This window comes from Eublepharis macularius, chromosome 13 (genome assembly GCF_028583425.1).
Source record: "Eublepharis macularius isolate TG4126 chromosome 13, MPM_Emac_v1.0, whole genome shotgun sequence".
NCBI lineage: Eukaryota > Metazoa > Chordata > Lepidosauria > Squamata > Eublepharidae > Eublepharis > Eublepharis macularius.
In genome coordinates, this window is record NC_072802.1 from 22,179,693 (window position 1) to 22,194,950 (window position 15,258).

Below are 15,258 nucleotides of genomic sequence, written 5' to 3' on the forward strand. Positions count from 1 at the left end.
GCTAGACGGATGGCAACCTGAGAAAGGGTCTTCTTGATTGTGGCACCAAAACTTTGGAACTCCAACCTCTATCATTGTCTTCCACCAACAGGTAGACTTTTATTTTGTTTTGTTTGGCACCCCCCAGTAATTCTTATTACTCCTCCTTCCTGTATGTGTATTTATGTGTTTATGTGTTTTGTTGAATTTTTAAAAAATGTTTACATATATTTGTATTTTAAATGTTATTTTTAATGTCTGAAATGTTTTGATGTTTGCTGCCTTGGAGACCTTGACTCAAAAGATGGCATAGAAATATTTTACATAAAAAATAAATAATCCTAAATCCAGCACAGAAAGAGCCCTGCTCCTGAAAGATAAAAACCAGGACCAGTGAGTCACAGGGCAGCATCAGGCATCTGATATCAACTAGATTTTTATCCTACCTATTTCCAAAGATATCAGGGCAGCATACACAGCCCCTCCCACGTTATTCTCACAGCACCCTGGTCAGGTCACTTAGGCCGAGATCTCTCCACAACACTCTAGCCAGTGCCACTATGGCTCTCATAGGGGTCTCAGCTGCCTCATCAGGGGAGCCCACCACCAACCTTTGCTCCTGTTCCTCTTTCCTATCACTGCCGGCTTGCCTGCTGTCTCTAAGTGAGAAAGCATTGCAGAGTTGCCAGCTCCAGGTTGGGCAGTTCCTGGAGATTTGGGGGTGGGGTCTGGAGCGGGCAGGGAGGAACCTCAGTGAGATATAATGCCATAAAGTTCGCCCTCTAAAGCAGGCACTTCTTCCAGGGGAGCTGACCTCTGTAGTCTATAGGTTAGATGTAATTCTGAGAGATTTCCAGCCACCACCTGGAGGTTGGCAACACTAGAAAGCAGGCACTGGCAGCTGAAAGGGAGACCTGCTTCTACTCGTCTCTGGCCATCAGATTGGACCCAGAAGGAGGGGCCAAGGAAATGGGCAGCGGAGAGGTAGTGTGCCCTCTGAGGAGATCCTGCCCAAGTGCCTTGCAGTAACTGCAGCCAGTGCTGACGACTGCTTTACTTCCCTATAGTTGGGGTCTCAAGGTCAAAGGAGGGGGAGGACACGCAACGGTATTAGATCTTGGTGGCTGTCCAAAGATATTCAGACCAAAGGGGATTTTTCCATTGGCTGGAGGGGAGATTCCAGCTGTAACAAGCACTGGGGGGGGGGTTGCTCTGCCATCTTGCTCCCAGGTGTTCATCGCATATACTTTCCCAGGAGTAAGCCCCACTGAGTAGATGTGAATAGGATTCTGAGTAGACTTGCTCAGGATTGCTCTCCTATGACTGGGCATGCCTTTTCAAAGTGATTGATGTTGAAATTCTAAGTTCTCACAATACAGCAAGGCTGATACTGGGATGTGACAGAGTTCTTTCTTTGCATACAGAAGGTCCAGAGTTCAGTTCCCGACTTCTGCCATCAAAGGGACACAGGAAGCCCTGAAGAGCCGCAGCCGGTCAGCACAGGGAGGGTTGAGCTCAGTTGGTCCAATGGGCTGTCTCAGAATAAAGCAGCTTCATAGATGGGATTCGTGTAAAGCGCTGTGGCTTGGTAGTAGAAGGACCTACGCACAGTCCCTTGGGAAAGAACTTTCTTGGCCTGAAACTCTAGAGCTGCTGCCATTCAAGGGAGATCGATCTCAGCAACCGGTGTGACTTGGTCTAAGGCAATTTCATAGGTTCATAAGCTGTTGTGCAAAAGCAAACAAATAACCGGTGAGTGATTGTTGATTACTGTCTACAATTCCCACACCATTAAATAGATGTGCTTTTCTGTGTTAGGCTGCAGGCACATGGCCAATAGAAAGATGGAGTGGCACTATTTTGACTGGCCTGCTGCCCTCCCTAAGCCTCAGCACATGCAAAATCTGGATGTTTATCTTTCATCTTGAAAACACATTTTTAAATTTTATTTTACTTCATTTATACCCCACCTTTCTCCCCAATGGGGACCCAAAGTGGCTTACATCATTCTCAAACATACTTAATTCTTCAATATTAAAGAAAAAATGTATGGGGCAAAGGTGTTTCCGACAGGAGAGGATGCTGGGGAGATCCTGTAATCTTACTAGCTCCAGTTAAATATACCATCTGGACTGAGTTGTTTTTTCTCTTCCGCTTGCAGGTACTTAAGCCAAGGCATGGCCAGAGGGATGACCCAAAAGGCAAGAACCGAAGGGATTTTGACCTTGACTGTTATCCTGTCTCTGAAATAATCATAACCAAACCTCTATGAATCTGTTGTAACTTCACATTCTTAGAAGCCTCTTAAAATCCCAAGTGCTGCAGCAGTCACATGTGGGCGGGGGGGGGGGGAGACATGTTTTTGTGCCATTTTGAGTTTCATGCCAAGTTCATATCAATGCTACAGGGCTGCAGATGTGGTTTTCTGAAGAGCTGATCTTAGCACTGGTTGTTCCACACAAATATGTGAATGAATTGGCCCAGAAGCAGGAAGTGACCAAAAATGCAGGAAAGCCAGTTTTTTAGTAGGGCGCCCTCTGCTGGGCAACTGAAGGAACTTCACAAATGCCACATCGGTCCCTAAAGCCAAAGTGTTACTGATCGATAGAACCCCATTCTATATTCTGTCCACCAACCAGAGCAAATCATTATACTTATTCTTTATTATTTAATGCTATCTTGAGATGCAGTGCAGATCATGGGCATGCAGACACACACACGCACACATGGAGTCTTCTGCATAGTTCCCAAAATTGCCCACATAAAAGAAAATGAGTCTGTCAGGCAGAAGAGCTCTTACCTGGATGTTTCATATCATCACAGGTGGATGGAATACCCTTCCATACTGAAAAAAAAAGTGCATAAAGAAAAATATTCATACAGAAAACTATGACGATAAGGAAAACCTTATCCCTGGCTTGCTAATGTTCTATATATGCACAAGAATGATTTTAAATATATATATATATATATCAGCATGTAGGAAGCAGTCCTAAGCAGCTCTACTCAGAAGGAAGGGGTGTTAGGACTGTAACGGGAAGCTCCCGTATGATGTCTGAAGTGAAAACTCTGACAAAGGTTTCTAGACTGGTGAAAAGAAGACTAGAGAGAGTTTTTGGCTCCTGTGACTTTTTGGCATGGTGTTTCTAGAAACCCGTCCGCTTCTCTTGAGCCAAGTAAATTCGAGGTTGGTCTGCTGCAGTCAAAATAATAAATTTACAGCGCAATCTTATGCAGAATTACTCCGTACTAAGCCTATTGAAATCAATGGGATTAGACTGGATGAATGAATGAAATGCATGAAAGTCTTGTCGTGTTAAAGTAGGGTTGCCAGCCTCCAGGTGGTAGCTGGAGATCTCCTGGAATTACAACTGCTCTCCAGGCAACAGAGATCAGTTCCCCTGGAGAAAATGGTTGCTTCCAAGAGTGAACTGAGGCCATCCCCTCCTCAAACCCTGCCCTCAACCCCCCCCCCCAAAAGCTCCAGGAATTTACCAACCTGGACTTGGCAACCCTATGTTAAAGACTAAAGAAGATTAAGGCAAAGGTGCTAAGACTCTTAGCTATTATAGATACACACAACAACGCCGTAATATTTTTATAAGGACTGAAAAAAATGTCCTAAAGTGTGGCGTGCAAGCTTTTGACTGTTCCAGAACTCTACATCTGTCTGGATGTTAAGCAAAAGGAAAAATAGAGTGTTGTTTTAATCTGCAACCAGAGGGAGCTTTACCAGCATACCAAGGGACATCACCTTATCCCCTTCCCATTTTTCCGTCTGTCCTTTAACATATTATTTCAATCCCACGGGTTCTAGAGCCTCTAAACTCCCCCGAAAGTTTCTACTAGCACAAAAGGAAAAAACTTAACTACACCGCACTAACTCCAACTCCTGGTAAGAGAACAATGCGAATTACTCTCCCACCCCATGTCTGGGGCACTGGTAGAAATTCAACAGACAAAGCCTTTTCCATCACTGCGTCTCCATCTGTTGAATTTCTGCTTTACACGCGTCGATGTTGCTAAGCGCAGGAGGCTGGTAGACTAAAAGAAAACAGCACCCGCGTCCTCTCGTTTCTTTTTATATTTTTGGAAGGGCGATTTGATCATTTCTGGCCCGCCCAGTTTTATTTGAAGTTTTGCATTCATTCCTTGCCCCGCTCTTGGCGGCGGCGGCGGGGTTCTACCAGCTGCGACCATGAACCGGAAGTCTCAACGCAGAATGCCACACGCTTCCTCGTCCCTTGAGGCCAACCACGTGTGGGCTGCAAAGGCCGCCTCCTTCCAGAAAACTACAGAGCGAAACACGCAAGCGCTACTGCAGGCTTGCCCCGGGTGGTCGCCATATGCGTGGAAAGAGCCGCCTGCATAATACGCAGCGTCTCTTTACCCTCCTATTGGGATGGGAGAAGACCAAGATGAGGGGCCCAGTGGCGCCTCGGATGTGCCAACTAGATTTCCCGGGTCAGAATTTCCTTCGTGGGATACCAGAAGTGGGAGGGGTATTGCAAATGGGAGTGGCAAGAAACTAGCTATAACATAATAATAATAATGATGTTGATGTTAGTAATATCAGTAATAATAATACAATATATAATATATAGCTATAATATGCACTATTATAATAATATATTAATAAAACAATAATATACAATACACTATATAATACATACTGTATACATCACCATCATCATCATCAATCAATCGTCGTCATTATTATTTATGCTCGCTTCCTGACACTCTCATTTGGAAGACCACTGCCACCCTCTGCCTGGATTATAAGGACCTCTTCCTTCACAGCTCACACCTTTCTGGTTGGCATCCGAGACGCCACTGGACCCGGATCTTGCCCTTCTCCAGCAGACCAACACGGCTGCCTACCTGAACCTGTCTTCGGGGATAGTGGCTTGTTTCTACTTCAGTGGCTTGTTTTTAACACTGATGAGGCAAGCTGTTTTCATGGTTCTGTTTTCGGTCGCATGTCGGCTCCAGCGGGCCTCTGGGGCGGCGGCGGCAGAGAAATGTCCTCAATAAGTAATTCTAATTTTTTGCCTCTGTAACCCTGCGCATTCAACAAGGAACCAGAAGTGTTGCGAGATTTCAACCTCTCTGGCGTCGTTCTCCTCCTTGCTCCTCTATGGGGCCGGGTTCCTCTTCCCGAGGCCGCTCTGTTTTTGACACTCGGTGGTTGGCCGCCATCTTTCCTCCGGCTCTTTCAGTCGGGGCGGGGCGGGCTGCTGGTCGGTCTCGTCGGGCCCTGGCAGGTAAGGGCAGGGCGGGCAGCGTAAGTGGGAGCAAACGAGCTGGAGGAGGGGGAGGTAGAGGCGTTGCAGGAGCCCACGCATGCTTCCTGGCCAAGATGCTTCTGCAACGTGTCTGGCTAGAGGGCTTTAGGGTTGCCAACCTCCAGCTGGAGCCTGGAGATCCCCTGTCATTGCAACTGAGCTCCAGACTACAGGCACCAGATCTGGAGAACATGGCTGCTTGGGAGGGTGGACTCAATGGCATCACATCCCTGCTGAGCTCCCTTCTCAAACCCCATGCTCTCCTGGTTCCACCCCCCCCCCCCAGTCTCCAGGAGTTTCCTAATTTGGAGCTGGCAGCTCTTGTTTCTGAGCATGTGCAAAGTGCATTTCTCTTTAAGCAAAACCAGACCCCCTCCCCCAACTCTAGGGTTAGGGGAGGTGAAGGACTGCCAGTGTCCCATAGGTAGGCATCTCTTGTTTTACAAATTGAATATTGACTCAACCTCTTCCTTCTTCCCCCTCCCCTTGCTTGATTCTGAAAGGGAAGCCTGAGACCTCAGAGTGGAGAGCTTACCCTGGCGTTGTTCCTTTTTGCTACGGAGTAAGCCTAGCTAAGGTACAATGGTTGTTCAGCACTGTTATTGCAGGTTTTGCCAGTTCTCCTAAGGAGGAATCCTGCTCCTAAGGGCCGGCATCGAGGACTGGCATAGTGAGGTACCTGGAGAGGCCCACTGGTGGGCACGCAGAACCCAGCTGCTAATGGGAAAAGTTCCTGGAGGCAGGGATTGTGCTCCCAGTTGGCCCAGTGGCTTATGCCACAGTGCAGGAAGGTATAAGGCAATCGCTGATGGGAGAAATGTGCTCATATTAGATCCCAGTGGATTTATGAAGAGTGCTTAAAGAGTCACGCTCCACCCCTTCAGCATAGCTGTTAATTTGATAGAGAAGGCCTATAAAAACCAGCAGCCAACCCTAAGAAAAGTAAATGTAAGTTGGAGCTCAAGGAGCAGAGCTTTTGCATCTCATTGGGGTCACTCCATGGACCTACTCGAGGTCTACAACCTTTTATCATTAAAAAGGCGTACTATGTAAAAATTCAGAACATGCGAATAATAACCAGTGTAAGAAAGCCTATTTGCAAAACTGAAAATATGTAATGTAACATTTGTTATAACTGATACATTGATTAATAATCCATACAATTTCCACAGGCCCAACAATGTTTATTGTGGTTCCTTTATTAGTAAGTGACATTTAGTAAGTGACATTTATGAGGCCTTACCATGACTATTAAATATACACAGCAGCAGCTTTTGTGATGGCTTTACTGTTGTAAATATGTGCTTGCTTTGCTCTTGGGTTGCAGGCAATTGTTCACCTATTTCATTTCCCGTTAGTCCAATAAAACTTTTTCTCTGCCATTCCTTTCACATTATTCCAGCATCCTGCCTGCTCTCCAACAGACCTTAATTTAAATATTTTTCTGTTTAAAATAGCCATATTTGGTTCTGTTCTGAGCCGCGTTTGGCTTGAGAGCCGTGAGTTGCAGACCCCTGTCCTGCCCCGGTGCAAACAGAGCTCTGGGTGACCTCTGGGAGGAAATGTGGCATGCCCCTTGACTGTGGGAGAAGAAGAACTGTGTCTTTGGTGGGCAGTTATCCTGCCTGTTTGCAAGCCTGGGGCAGGAGAAGCAGAATGATTTTTGTCAGTTATTTTGGTTTAATTACTTTTTGGCAGTACAGGGAGAATGTCAGACCCTTAATCTTGCTGGGTAATGACGCAGATGGGAGGGCAGTCTGAGGTACTTGGAGAGCAGAAGGTTGTTTCATAGTTCAGTTACTTGGGCATTTAATTGGTTCTGCTTCCTGCAGCGCTGTTCAAGTCAAAGCCAGTGTAGGCTTGCATCTTAATGCACACGCAAAATGTGATATGGAACTGATTAACAAACTTGTTCCTTTCTTGGAGAAGAAAGTAGTTTTCCCTATAAGCATTTCCCGATGTTCCCATGTTATGCTTCCTGTTCTGGGACTCGCTCTGTTTTCGTTTCTTCTGCAGCTTAAAAATATTGGACATCAAAATGCTGGTTCGGGAATCTTTTGCTGCTCCCCCTTCCCCATGGATTGAGATGATGTTTCTCTCTTATATTTTTTTTTCCTTGTGTGCATTTATTCAGTTAAATATACATTCATCCCTTTTTTAAGGGCAAAAAAGCTGACTGTTTTAAATATTGAAAAAACTGCTGTAAGGGAGAGGTTAATGATGTCACTGGTACCACCAATCAGTTCTGTGCACAACTGGATTCTGTTGTAGCATATGAGCTCAGTCTGGGACAGAAGAGTACATGTCTAAATGAAATGCTATGAGTCCATTTCCATAGCCAGCTCCCCCCTGAAATCATGTCTGTTTGTATGCATTTTAAGAGACAGTTCTTGCTGCTTTCCAAATAATGTGTTTCTGACACATCATTAATCTCTCTAGAGCAAGGCATGGGAAAGGAAAATCTGCTTCTGGGCCTGAAGTCAATGCATGCTTTCTAACAGAAAGTAATATTTGCCTACCAAGGCCCTTTGATAAGTCACCAGTTTTCTCATTTTTACCTTTAAGCCATTTCCCTCAGCATAGGGTGCCTGAAATGCTCATTTGACCATTCGTTTCTTGCTTTCTCATTCTGGTAGACTCACTCGTCCCTTGCATCTGCAAAGATGAGAAGTTGCATCATAGGGTATGTGTGTGTTGGAGGAGGGAAGTTTCAAGTTCAGATTTATTTTATTAATTTAATGATATTTTTAACCATTTTATTCTTCCAAGATTAGCTTCCAAAGTGGCTTACCTTTAACTCGAATCACAAGACACCGTGTAAGAACATGTCTGTGACTGGGGGGGTGGGGGGATGCTGACAGCTGCCCGTTCCGTAGCTCTTATTCCTTCTTATTTATTTTTGCACATTCTTTGTTCCAAGTTCATTCCCTGTATGCCATTGGAAGGAAAGCCAATTCTTGAACTTTCAAAGAATGCAAAAAGTGAACACAGAGAGATGAAAAACTTGGAGGTTTTCTTTGGCACTAAGAAAAAAAGTTTCACCGAATTCTGCAATGTTTGTTACTGCCTGTGCACCACTTCCAGGCTGGGTTTGTCGGTTGCTGGTTATGATGGGGGGGCATTTTAGATGTTCACCTCCCCCCTTCTCACCCTGATTATGGTTGATACTTGCTGGGAGTCCTATGAGTTCCACGCTGATAAGGCTCCCCTCTTAGAAGTGCGCCCCAACAAAAGCAAAGGGGGTAATGCAGATGACCTTTCACAAGAAGGATCCAGGGACTATTAGGGGCTAGCAGAATGCCGGGAGGTATTTATTTTCTTTGTTTATAGCCCGCCTTTCTTGCTGAGGCTCTGGGCAGATTACAAAATATAGAAAGCAATTCAATCAGACAACATAAACCGTCCAATAAACAGTGCAATAGGACTACTAGTCTGCTCTAGTTAGACCTCACCCTAGAGTATTGTGTTCAGTTTTGGGCACCACAATTTAAGAAGGTTATAGACAAGCTTGAACGTGTCCAGAGGACTGCAACGAAGATAGTAGGGGGTCTGGAGACCAAGTCCTATGAGGAAAGGTTGAAGGAGCTCTGTGTGTTTAGCCTGGAGAGGAGATGGCTGAGAGGCGATATGATAACCATCTTCAAGTACTTGAAGGGCTGTCATATAGAGGATGGCGCAGAGTTGTTTTCTGCTGCCCCAGAAGGTCGGAACAGAACCAACGGCTTGAAATTAAAAGATCTTTCGGCTAAACAGTAGGAAGAACTTCCTCACAGAGCGGTTCCTCGGTGGAACAGGCTTCCTCGGGAGGTGGTGGGCTCTCCTTCTTTGGAAGTTTTTAAGCAGAGGCTAGATGGCCGTCTGACAGCAGTGCTGATTCTCTGAACCTGGTCAGATTGTGAGGGGAAGGGCAGAAGGGGTTGCATCAGTGCTTGGTTCTTGTGGCCCTTCTTACATGCCCAGGGTAATGCCAATCACCACCTTGGGGTCAGGTAGCAATTTTCCACAGGCCAGTTTGTCTAGGGATCCTGAAGGTGTTTTGCCATCTTCTGGGCATGGAGCAGGGGTCACTGGAGCAGTCAAGGGGGGGAGAGGTAGTTGTGAATTTTCTGCATTGCGCAGGGGGTTGGACCAGATGGCCCTAGAGGTCCCTTCCAACCCTATGATTCTATGACTAGGATTAAAAACGAGGAAGCAATTCTAACACACGGTCCAGGGTATGACATACTTTAACGAAGAAAGTAGATTACAATGGTAGAAGTGAAAACAAGCGAATGCATACAATAGACATCATAGTAGACTATAATCCTATTCCCATATAAAAGTGTCCTCTTGAGCTATTCTCTTCATTAAAAAGCCCTCCTGAACATTTCTAATTTGCACTTTCTGTAAAATATTAGAAATGTGCGGGCCTCGGTGCCTTTATTCTTCTGCTCTGGAGCTCCTTAACTTCCAAACTCGATGGTGAATGCAGTCTCTTGAAAGTTGCCCCTGGGTGTCTGTGTGACTGTGTGGGAGAGCCAAAATTGCTGTCGTGAGTTTGGAGGGTGTGTTTGTGAAGGTACTACGATCAGAAAGAGGCTATTGCTCAATGGCAGAATGTGTGCAAAAGGTTTTGTGCTCAATCTCCAGTTAAAAGATCTCTGTGGAACGACCTGCCAGAGACCCCGGAGAGCTGCTAGCAATGCAGAATCTGGCCGCTTCAGATGTTCCCTTGGTTATAGCTCCATAGTAGAGCATCTGCCGTGCATGCCCAAGGTCCAGTGTTCAATCCCTGGCGTCTCTAGTTAAAGGATCATCTGTATGAGGAAAAACCCCTCTCATCCCAAGATCCTGGTGAACCTTTGCCAGTTAGTTTAAACTGCACTGAGTTAGGCAAATCAATGGTCTGATGGTGAAAGGCAGTTTCCTATGTACTTGGAAAAGCTTTAAGGGCTTCCCTTGCTTTTCTTTCTCTTCCTGTGTGGTTATGTCCGCTTCTGCCTATTCTGACTGGCTCTCTGAGGTCTCGGGGGGCGGTCTCTCCCAGCCTTGGAATCCAAAATCCTTGAATCAGAGAAGCCAATATAGGACTCAGCCGCCTTTGTATGAAGTATCTATGCATCTGGTACATTTTATACCACCCTTCCTCCAAGAAGCTCAGGGTGGCGTGCAAGATTTTCCCCTTCTCCATTTTGCCCTCACAACCACCCTGTGAGGTAGGCTAGTCTGAAAGCAAGTGCCTGGCCCAAGGCCACCCAGCAAGTTTCATGACAGAGTGGTGATTCGAACCTGGGTCTCCTAGATCCTAGTCCATCTCTTTAACCACTACACCACACCGGTTTTCAAAGAAAGCTAGGCATTCCATCAATGAGCTGTGCCTAGTCTGGATGATTCCTTGCTTGTTCCTCCTGATTTTTTTTACTCCTTTTATGTATCCTAACAATAACCTTTTTAGCCGTCGCTCAAGATCTCTTGAGGAAATCCCTCTGCACCTATTTTCTCCCGGCCAGTAGAGCTAGACTCTAAAGCAGGTTTCCATTTGAGTTTGGAACCAAGATATTACTAGGAGCCTTAACTTCCTGACGTCTGGGGTTTTCCTCTGACTGCTGCCGCTCCTCTCCCTTGTCCATCTGGGTGAAAGCTGCTATGGAGAAGGGTGTGTGTGTGTCGCACGGTTAGAGCAGCAGTCGCAAAACTCAGGTTTCTGGCAACTGTTAATTATTCAGAAAAATTAAGAAGGTGTTTGAAGTTCTCCGTCAGCCGTCATGGCTCAATGAAGAGGAGTCGCGTCAAGCATTAACCAAGAGCGGCCTGGGTTTTTCTGTTGCCTGGCACAGCAATGATGGAAGCCATTAAGTCACAACAAGGTAAACAGAGCTCTGCCAAACATTAAATGGAAGCCTGCCTCCCTTAGAGTAAGTCCAGACTCGCCGATCGTAATCTTGACGCCCAGCAGATAGGAAGGTGCCTGCAGGGCGCATGCTTCTCTTTTAGGCAGGAGGATAGGCTGTAGCTTGGTAGTCGGGTAGCTGCTTTGTATACAGAAGGTCCTAAGTTCAAAACATTAAATCTCCAGTTAAAAAGATCAAGTAGCGGGTGATGTGAAAGATCGGAGACCCTGGAGAGCTGCTGCCGGTCAGAGTAGACGGTACTCAGAGTAGACAGTACTCAGTACTCAGCTTGATAGGCCAAGAGTCTGACTCGGCAGATAGCAGCCTCAAGTGAGTATCTTGGCTGTGGCTTGATACGATTGACAAACAAGTTGTTCAGTAAAATGACTGAACCTCCCTTGCCCTGCCTGTCCAGGCATGTCATTTCTATTCCCATCTATTTCTTGTCAATCGCCACTCCCTGCCTCTCAGTTTCATCTACCTGATGCAGACCTCCTGAGCAGGGTGGCTTTGTATCTTCTGCACCCCCTCCTCTGTCTTTTGACTCTAAATAAACCTGTTGCAGTGTGGAGTGTTGCCCTATCTCTTTGTATAAGTGAATACATGCATGCATACACATGAAGCTGCCTTAGACCATCACAGTCCATCACGGTCAGTATTGTCTGCTCTGACTCGCAGTGTCCAGGGTCTCCAGTGGAGGTATTCCCCATCACCACCTGCCTGGTACTTTTAACTGGAGCTACTCAGGGTTGAACCTGTGATCAAGCAGATGCTTTACCACTGAGCCACTCCCTGTGCATTTGTATCACCAGCCCCAGGTTGCATTTTTGGTACCCTTGGTGATTAATTGAAGGAAAGGGATCAGGAGCTGTTCCATCTCCAGCAAGCAAAGAGAGTGTTCAGATTGTCTGCGGAAAGACTGATCTGTCTTGTCTTCCTAGAAACAAGTTTCTCTCATCTTGTGTCGATGGCAAATTAACTGGAAACCAAATTGTGCTCACTGCACTCAGGGCCATGGTAACATATCAGCTCTTGCCTTAAGTGGAGGCTGGAGCTCCCCCGGACTGCATGGTGTGCTGCCAGGAAGAAACAGAGCCCAAGGTGTGAATCCAACATACTGATGAACCTCCAATTATGGACGTTACCTAGTTTAAGTCTTCCTTCACGAGGCTCAGAACTCACGGTGTGCTTTTGAGGAGGTGCTTCTTTGTCAGGGGGAACCCCTAGCCTGATGTTCGTTTTGCAGAAGCTGAGCTCAAACGGAGAGCTGTGGTGGGTTTCCTTCTGTTACCTCGCGGCCTCGGGTATGAAAAGTATTAAGGAAAGGAGGCAAAGGTTGACTCTGCCCTTTTAATCTGCTCAGGAGAAGCCACCCTAGAGTGGTGCCGCCTTCACTGTTTCTCTTGAATTCAAGAGTATGTCGTCAAGATGCCATAGATGGGTTGCAATTAAATCAAAAGAGTTTTTGGCTAAACATTAGGAAGAACTTCCTGACAGAGCGGTCCCTCAGTGGAACAGGCTTCCTCGGGAGGTGGTGGGCGCTCCTTCTTTGGAGGTTTTTAAGCAGAGGGTAGATGGCTACCTGACAGCAATATTGATTCTGTGAACCTGGGCAGATTGTGAGAGGGAGGGCAGGAAGGGTTACATCAGTGCTTAGTTCTTATTGCCCTTCTTGCACGCCCAGGGTGAGACCGTTTGCCACCTTGGGGTCAGGTAGCAATTTTCCTCAGGCCAGTTCTGCTAGGGATCCTGATGGGGTTTGGCCATCTGCTGGGCATGGAGCAGGGGGGTCACTGGCGGTGTGGGGAGGGGAGATAGTTGTGAATTTCCTGCATTGTGCAGGGATTTGGACTAGATCACTCTAGAGGTCCCTTCCAACCCTATAATTCTATGATTCTACCTCTTGGGCTTTAAGAATTGGTTCACAATGGTTATTCCTCTTCCATGTTTCTAAAGAGTGTTGTGCTTCTCACTCCCCAGTAGATGGCATTGTACATTTTGGACAGGTTTCTCTGTGGCCCTCTCTGTAATGCCAGGTCTGTGTTCAACACCTGCCATCTGGATAAAGCATTTGGTTAAACATAAGAGCCCTGCTGGATTAAACCACAGGTCCATCTAATTCAGCTTCCCATCTCCACCAGTGACGAGTCAAATGATTCTGGGAGGTCCATCAGCCAGGCATGAAGACAGAAAGCAGTGCAGTATAGTGGTTATACTAGGATCTGTAAGACTGAAGTTCACTCACTTCTATACTCTGCAATCTAACTTGTCAGCTGATCTTGGGCCAGTCATTATTTCTCAGCCTGACCTACCTCGCAGGTTTGTTATGAGAGCAAAATGAAGGGAGAAGAACAATGTATGCTGCCCAGAGCTCTTTGGAGGAAGGGTGGGATAAAAATATGTGGAATCAAATAAGTAAATAGACATCTTGCCCAAGAAGTGGTATTCAGAGATATACTGTCTCTGAAACTGGAGGTTCTATTGAGTTCTCAAAGCTTATCAGGATTTAGTTATCCTCCAAACACTTGTCTAATCCCCTTTTAAAGTCAATTAAGCCAGTGGCTGTTATCGTGCATTGTGGAAACCAATCAAGTTAATTACGCTTTGTTTGAAAAAAAAATAATGCTCAGTATTGTTGGGCCTGGCATAGTCAATTTCATTGTGTGACCCTGAATCCTACTGTTATGGGAAATATTTCTTCCTCTCCACTATCTCCACATCATTCATAATTGTGTGTGCGTCTGTTATGCTCCTCCTCCCACATTTGCCTTTGTTAAAATGCCCAGTTGTGAAGCCTTTGGCAGAGCTGATGTTTCAACCCCCTCAGGCCCTTTGGTTCTGTGGGAGATGCTGTTTGCCTGATCAAGCGCATGGCAAATCATTTGGCCTTTGCAAAGGCCGCTGGGCAGCAAAAGCCACTCTGGGAAAAAGAGCAGAGCGGGTCTCTTCCTGAAAATTACTGTTGGCAGGTAGGTCCTGAATCCGCGATTGCTTGTCGGTTGTAACTTTCAGCAAAAATCCATTGCATTGCTGGCATGTTCTCTCGCTGTTTTAAACAACTTCTTCAAAGTAGCTTTCAGCAAACAAGGCTGGGTTTTTTATTTCTTTGAGATCTGTGGGGGGAAGAAAACTGCTACAACTCTTTTTCAAAAAAACAAAAACTTATCCAGGCTATAGAGTTGTTTCGTTGCATGGTGGAGCAGCCTCCCTCCCTCTGAGCCACATGTAGGGCTTGTCACCATTCAAAACTGCAGCTCCCTTCACTGCTGAAAAGTTCTTGTGACTGGCCAGTAATCCCATTCTTGAGCGTGCATGCCAGGGCTTTTTTTCAGCTGGAACGCGGTGGAATGGAATTCCGGCACCTCTTGAAAATGGTCACATGGCCGGTGGCCCCACCCCCTGATCTCCTTGCCCTCTGCGGAGGGCAATCTAAACTCCCCTCTGTCTGGAGATCGGAAGGCAGAGCCACCACCGGCCATGTGACCATTTTCACCGAGGGCAATTTAAATTTTTAAAAACTCCCGCCCTCCCTGTTCCAGCTGACCCAAAGTGACATCATTGTGCGGTCCTGAGTTCCACCACCTCTTTTCCCAGAAAAAAAGCCCTGGTGCATGCATTCACTTGTTGGCATCTGTCAGTGGACTCTGGGAAATCTGGTGCTCGATCGGACCTTCGCCCGCATAATGGATGCGCTGTTCATTCCCATAAGTGGATGTGTGGTGGTTCTTCAAGCATAAGGCATGCCTACCCCGTTTGGGACTGAGCCCTTCAAAACAGCCGGGAATATCTTCTTGGGTCACTTCTAAGTCTTGCCCCGTTTTCCCCAGGCAACTCAGGAACCCTCTGAATATTTATTTGCCTCATTTGTACCCCGTTCTTCTCCCCAGTGGGGATCCAAAGCAGCTTACGTTTGCCCCTTCCCTATTTTATCCTCATCACAGCCCTGTGAGGTAGGTTAGGATGAGAGAATGTGACTGGCTCAAAATCAGCCAGTAAGCTTCCTTGGCAAAGCAGGGATTCTCCGAGATTCTAGTTCAACACTCTAACCACTACACCACACTTGCTCTGGGGAGGCGTTGGCCTCCACTTCCTCTCTGTGAGCCTTCCCGGGGCTTCTATTCTGC

General features: G+C 46.4%; 1 protein-coding gene and 1 long non-coding RNA gene across 3 annotated transcripts in view; one reads left to right on the forward strand and one right to left on the reverse strand.

Moving 5' to 3' along the window:
- Positions 1-215: 215 nt before the first annotated feature.
- LOC129341630 (uncharacterized) lies at positions 216-4,980 on the reverse strand. Its single transcript, XR_008598132.1, has 3 exons — positions 4,861-4,980; positions 2,780-2,824; positions 216-1,703 (listed from the first exon to the last, which is right to left on the reverse strand). It is a non-coding gene; the product is annotated as an uncharacterized LOC129341630 (long non-coding RNA).
- Positions 4,981-5,171: 191 nt separating this feature from the next.
- Positions 5,172-15,258, forward strand: part of TMLHE (trimethyllysine hydroxylase, epsilon) — a 32,818-nt gene continuing 22,731 nt past the window's right edge. The window contains exon 1 of one of the 2 annotated variants that reach the window (XM_054996525.1): positions 5,172-5,243. The gene's annotated coding sequence lies outside the window, so the exon portion shown is untranslated. Of the gene's footprint in view, positions 5,244-5,814; positions 5,842-15,258 lie in introns of those variants that run through there. The other variant, XM_054996528.1, reaches the window with a different exon arrangement.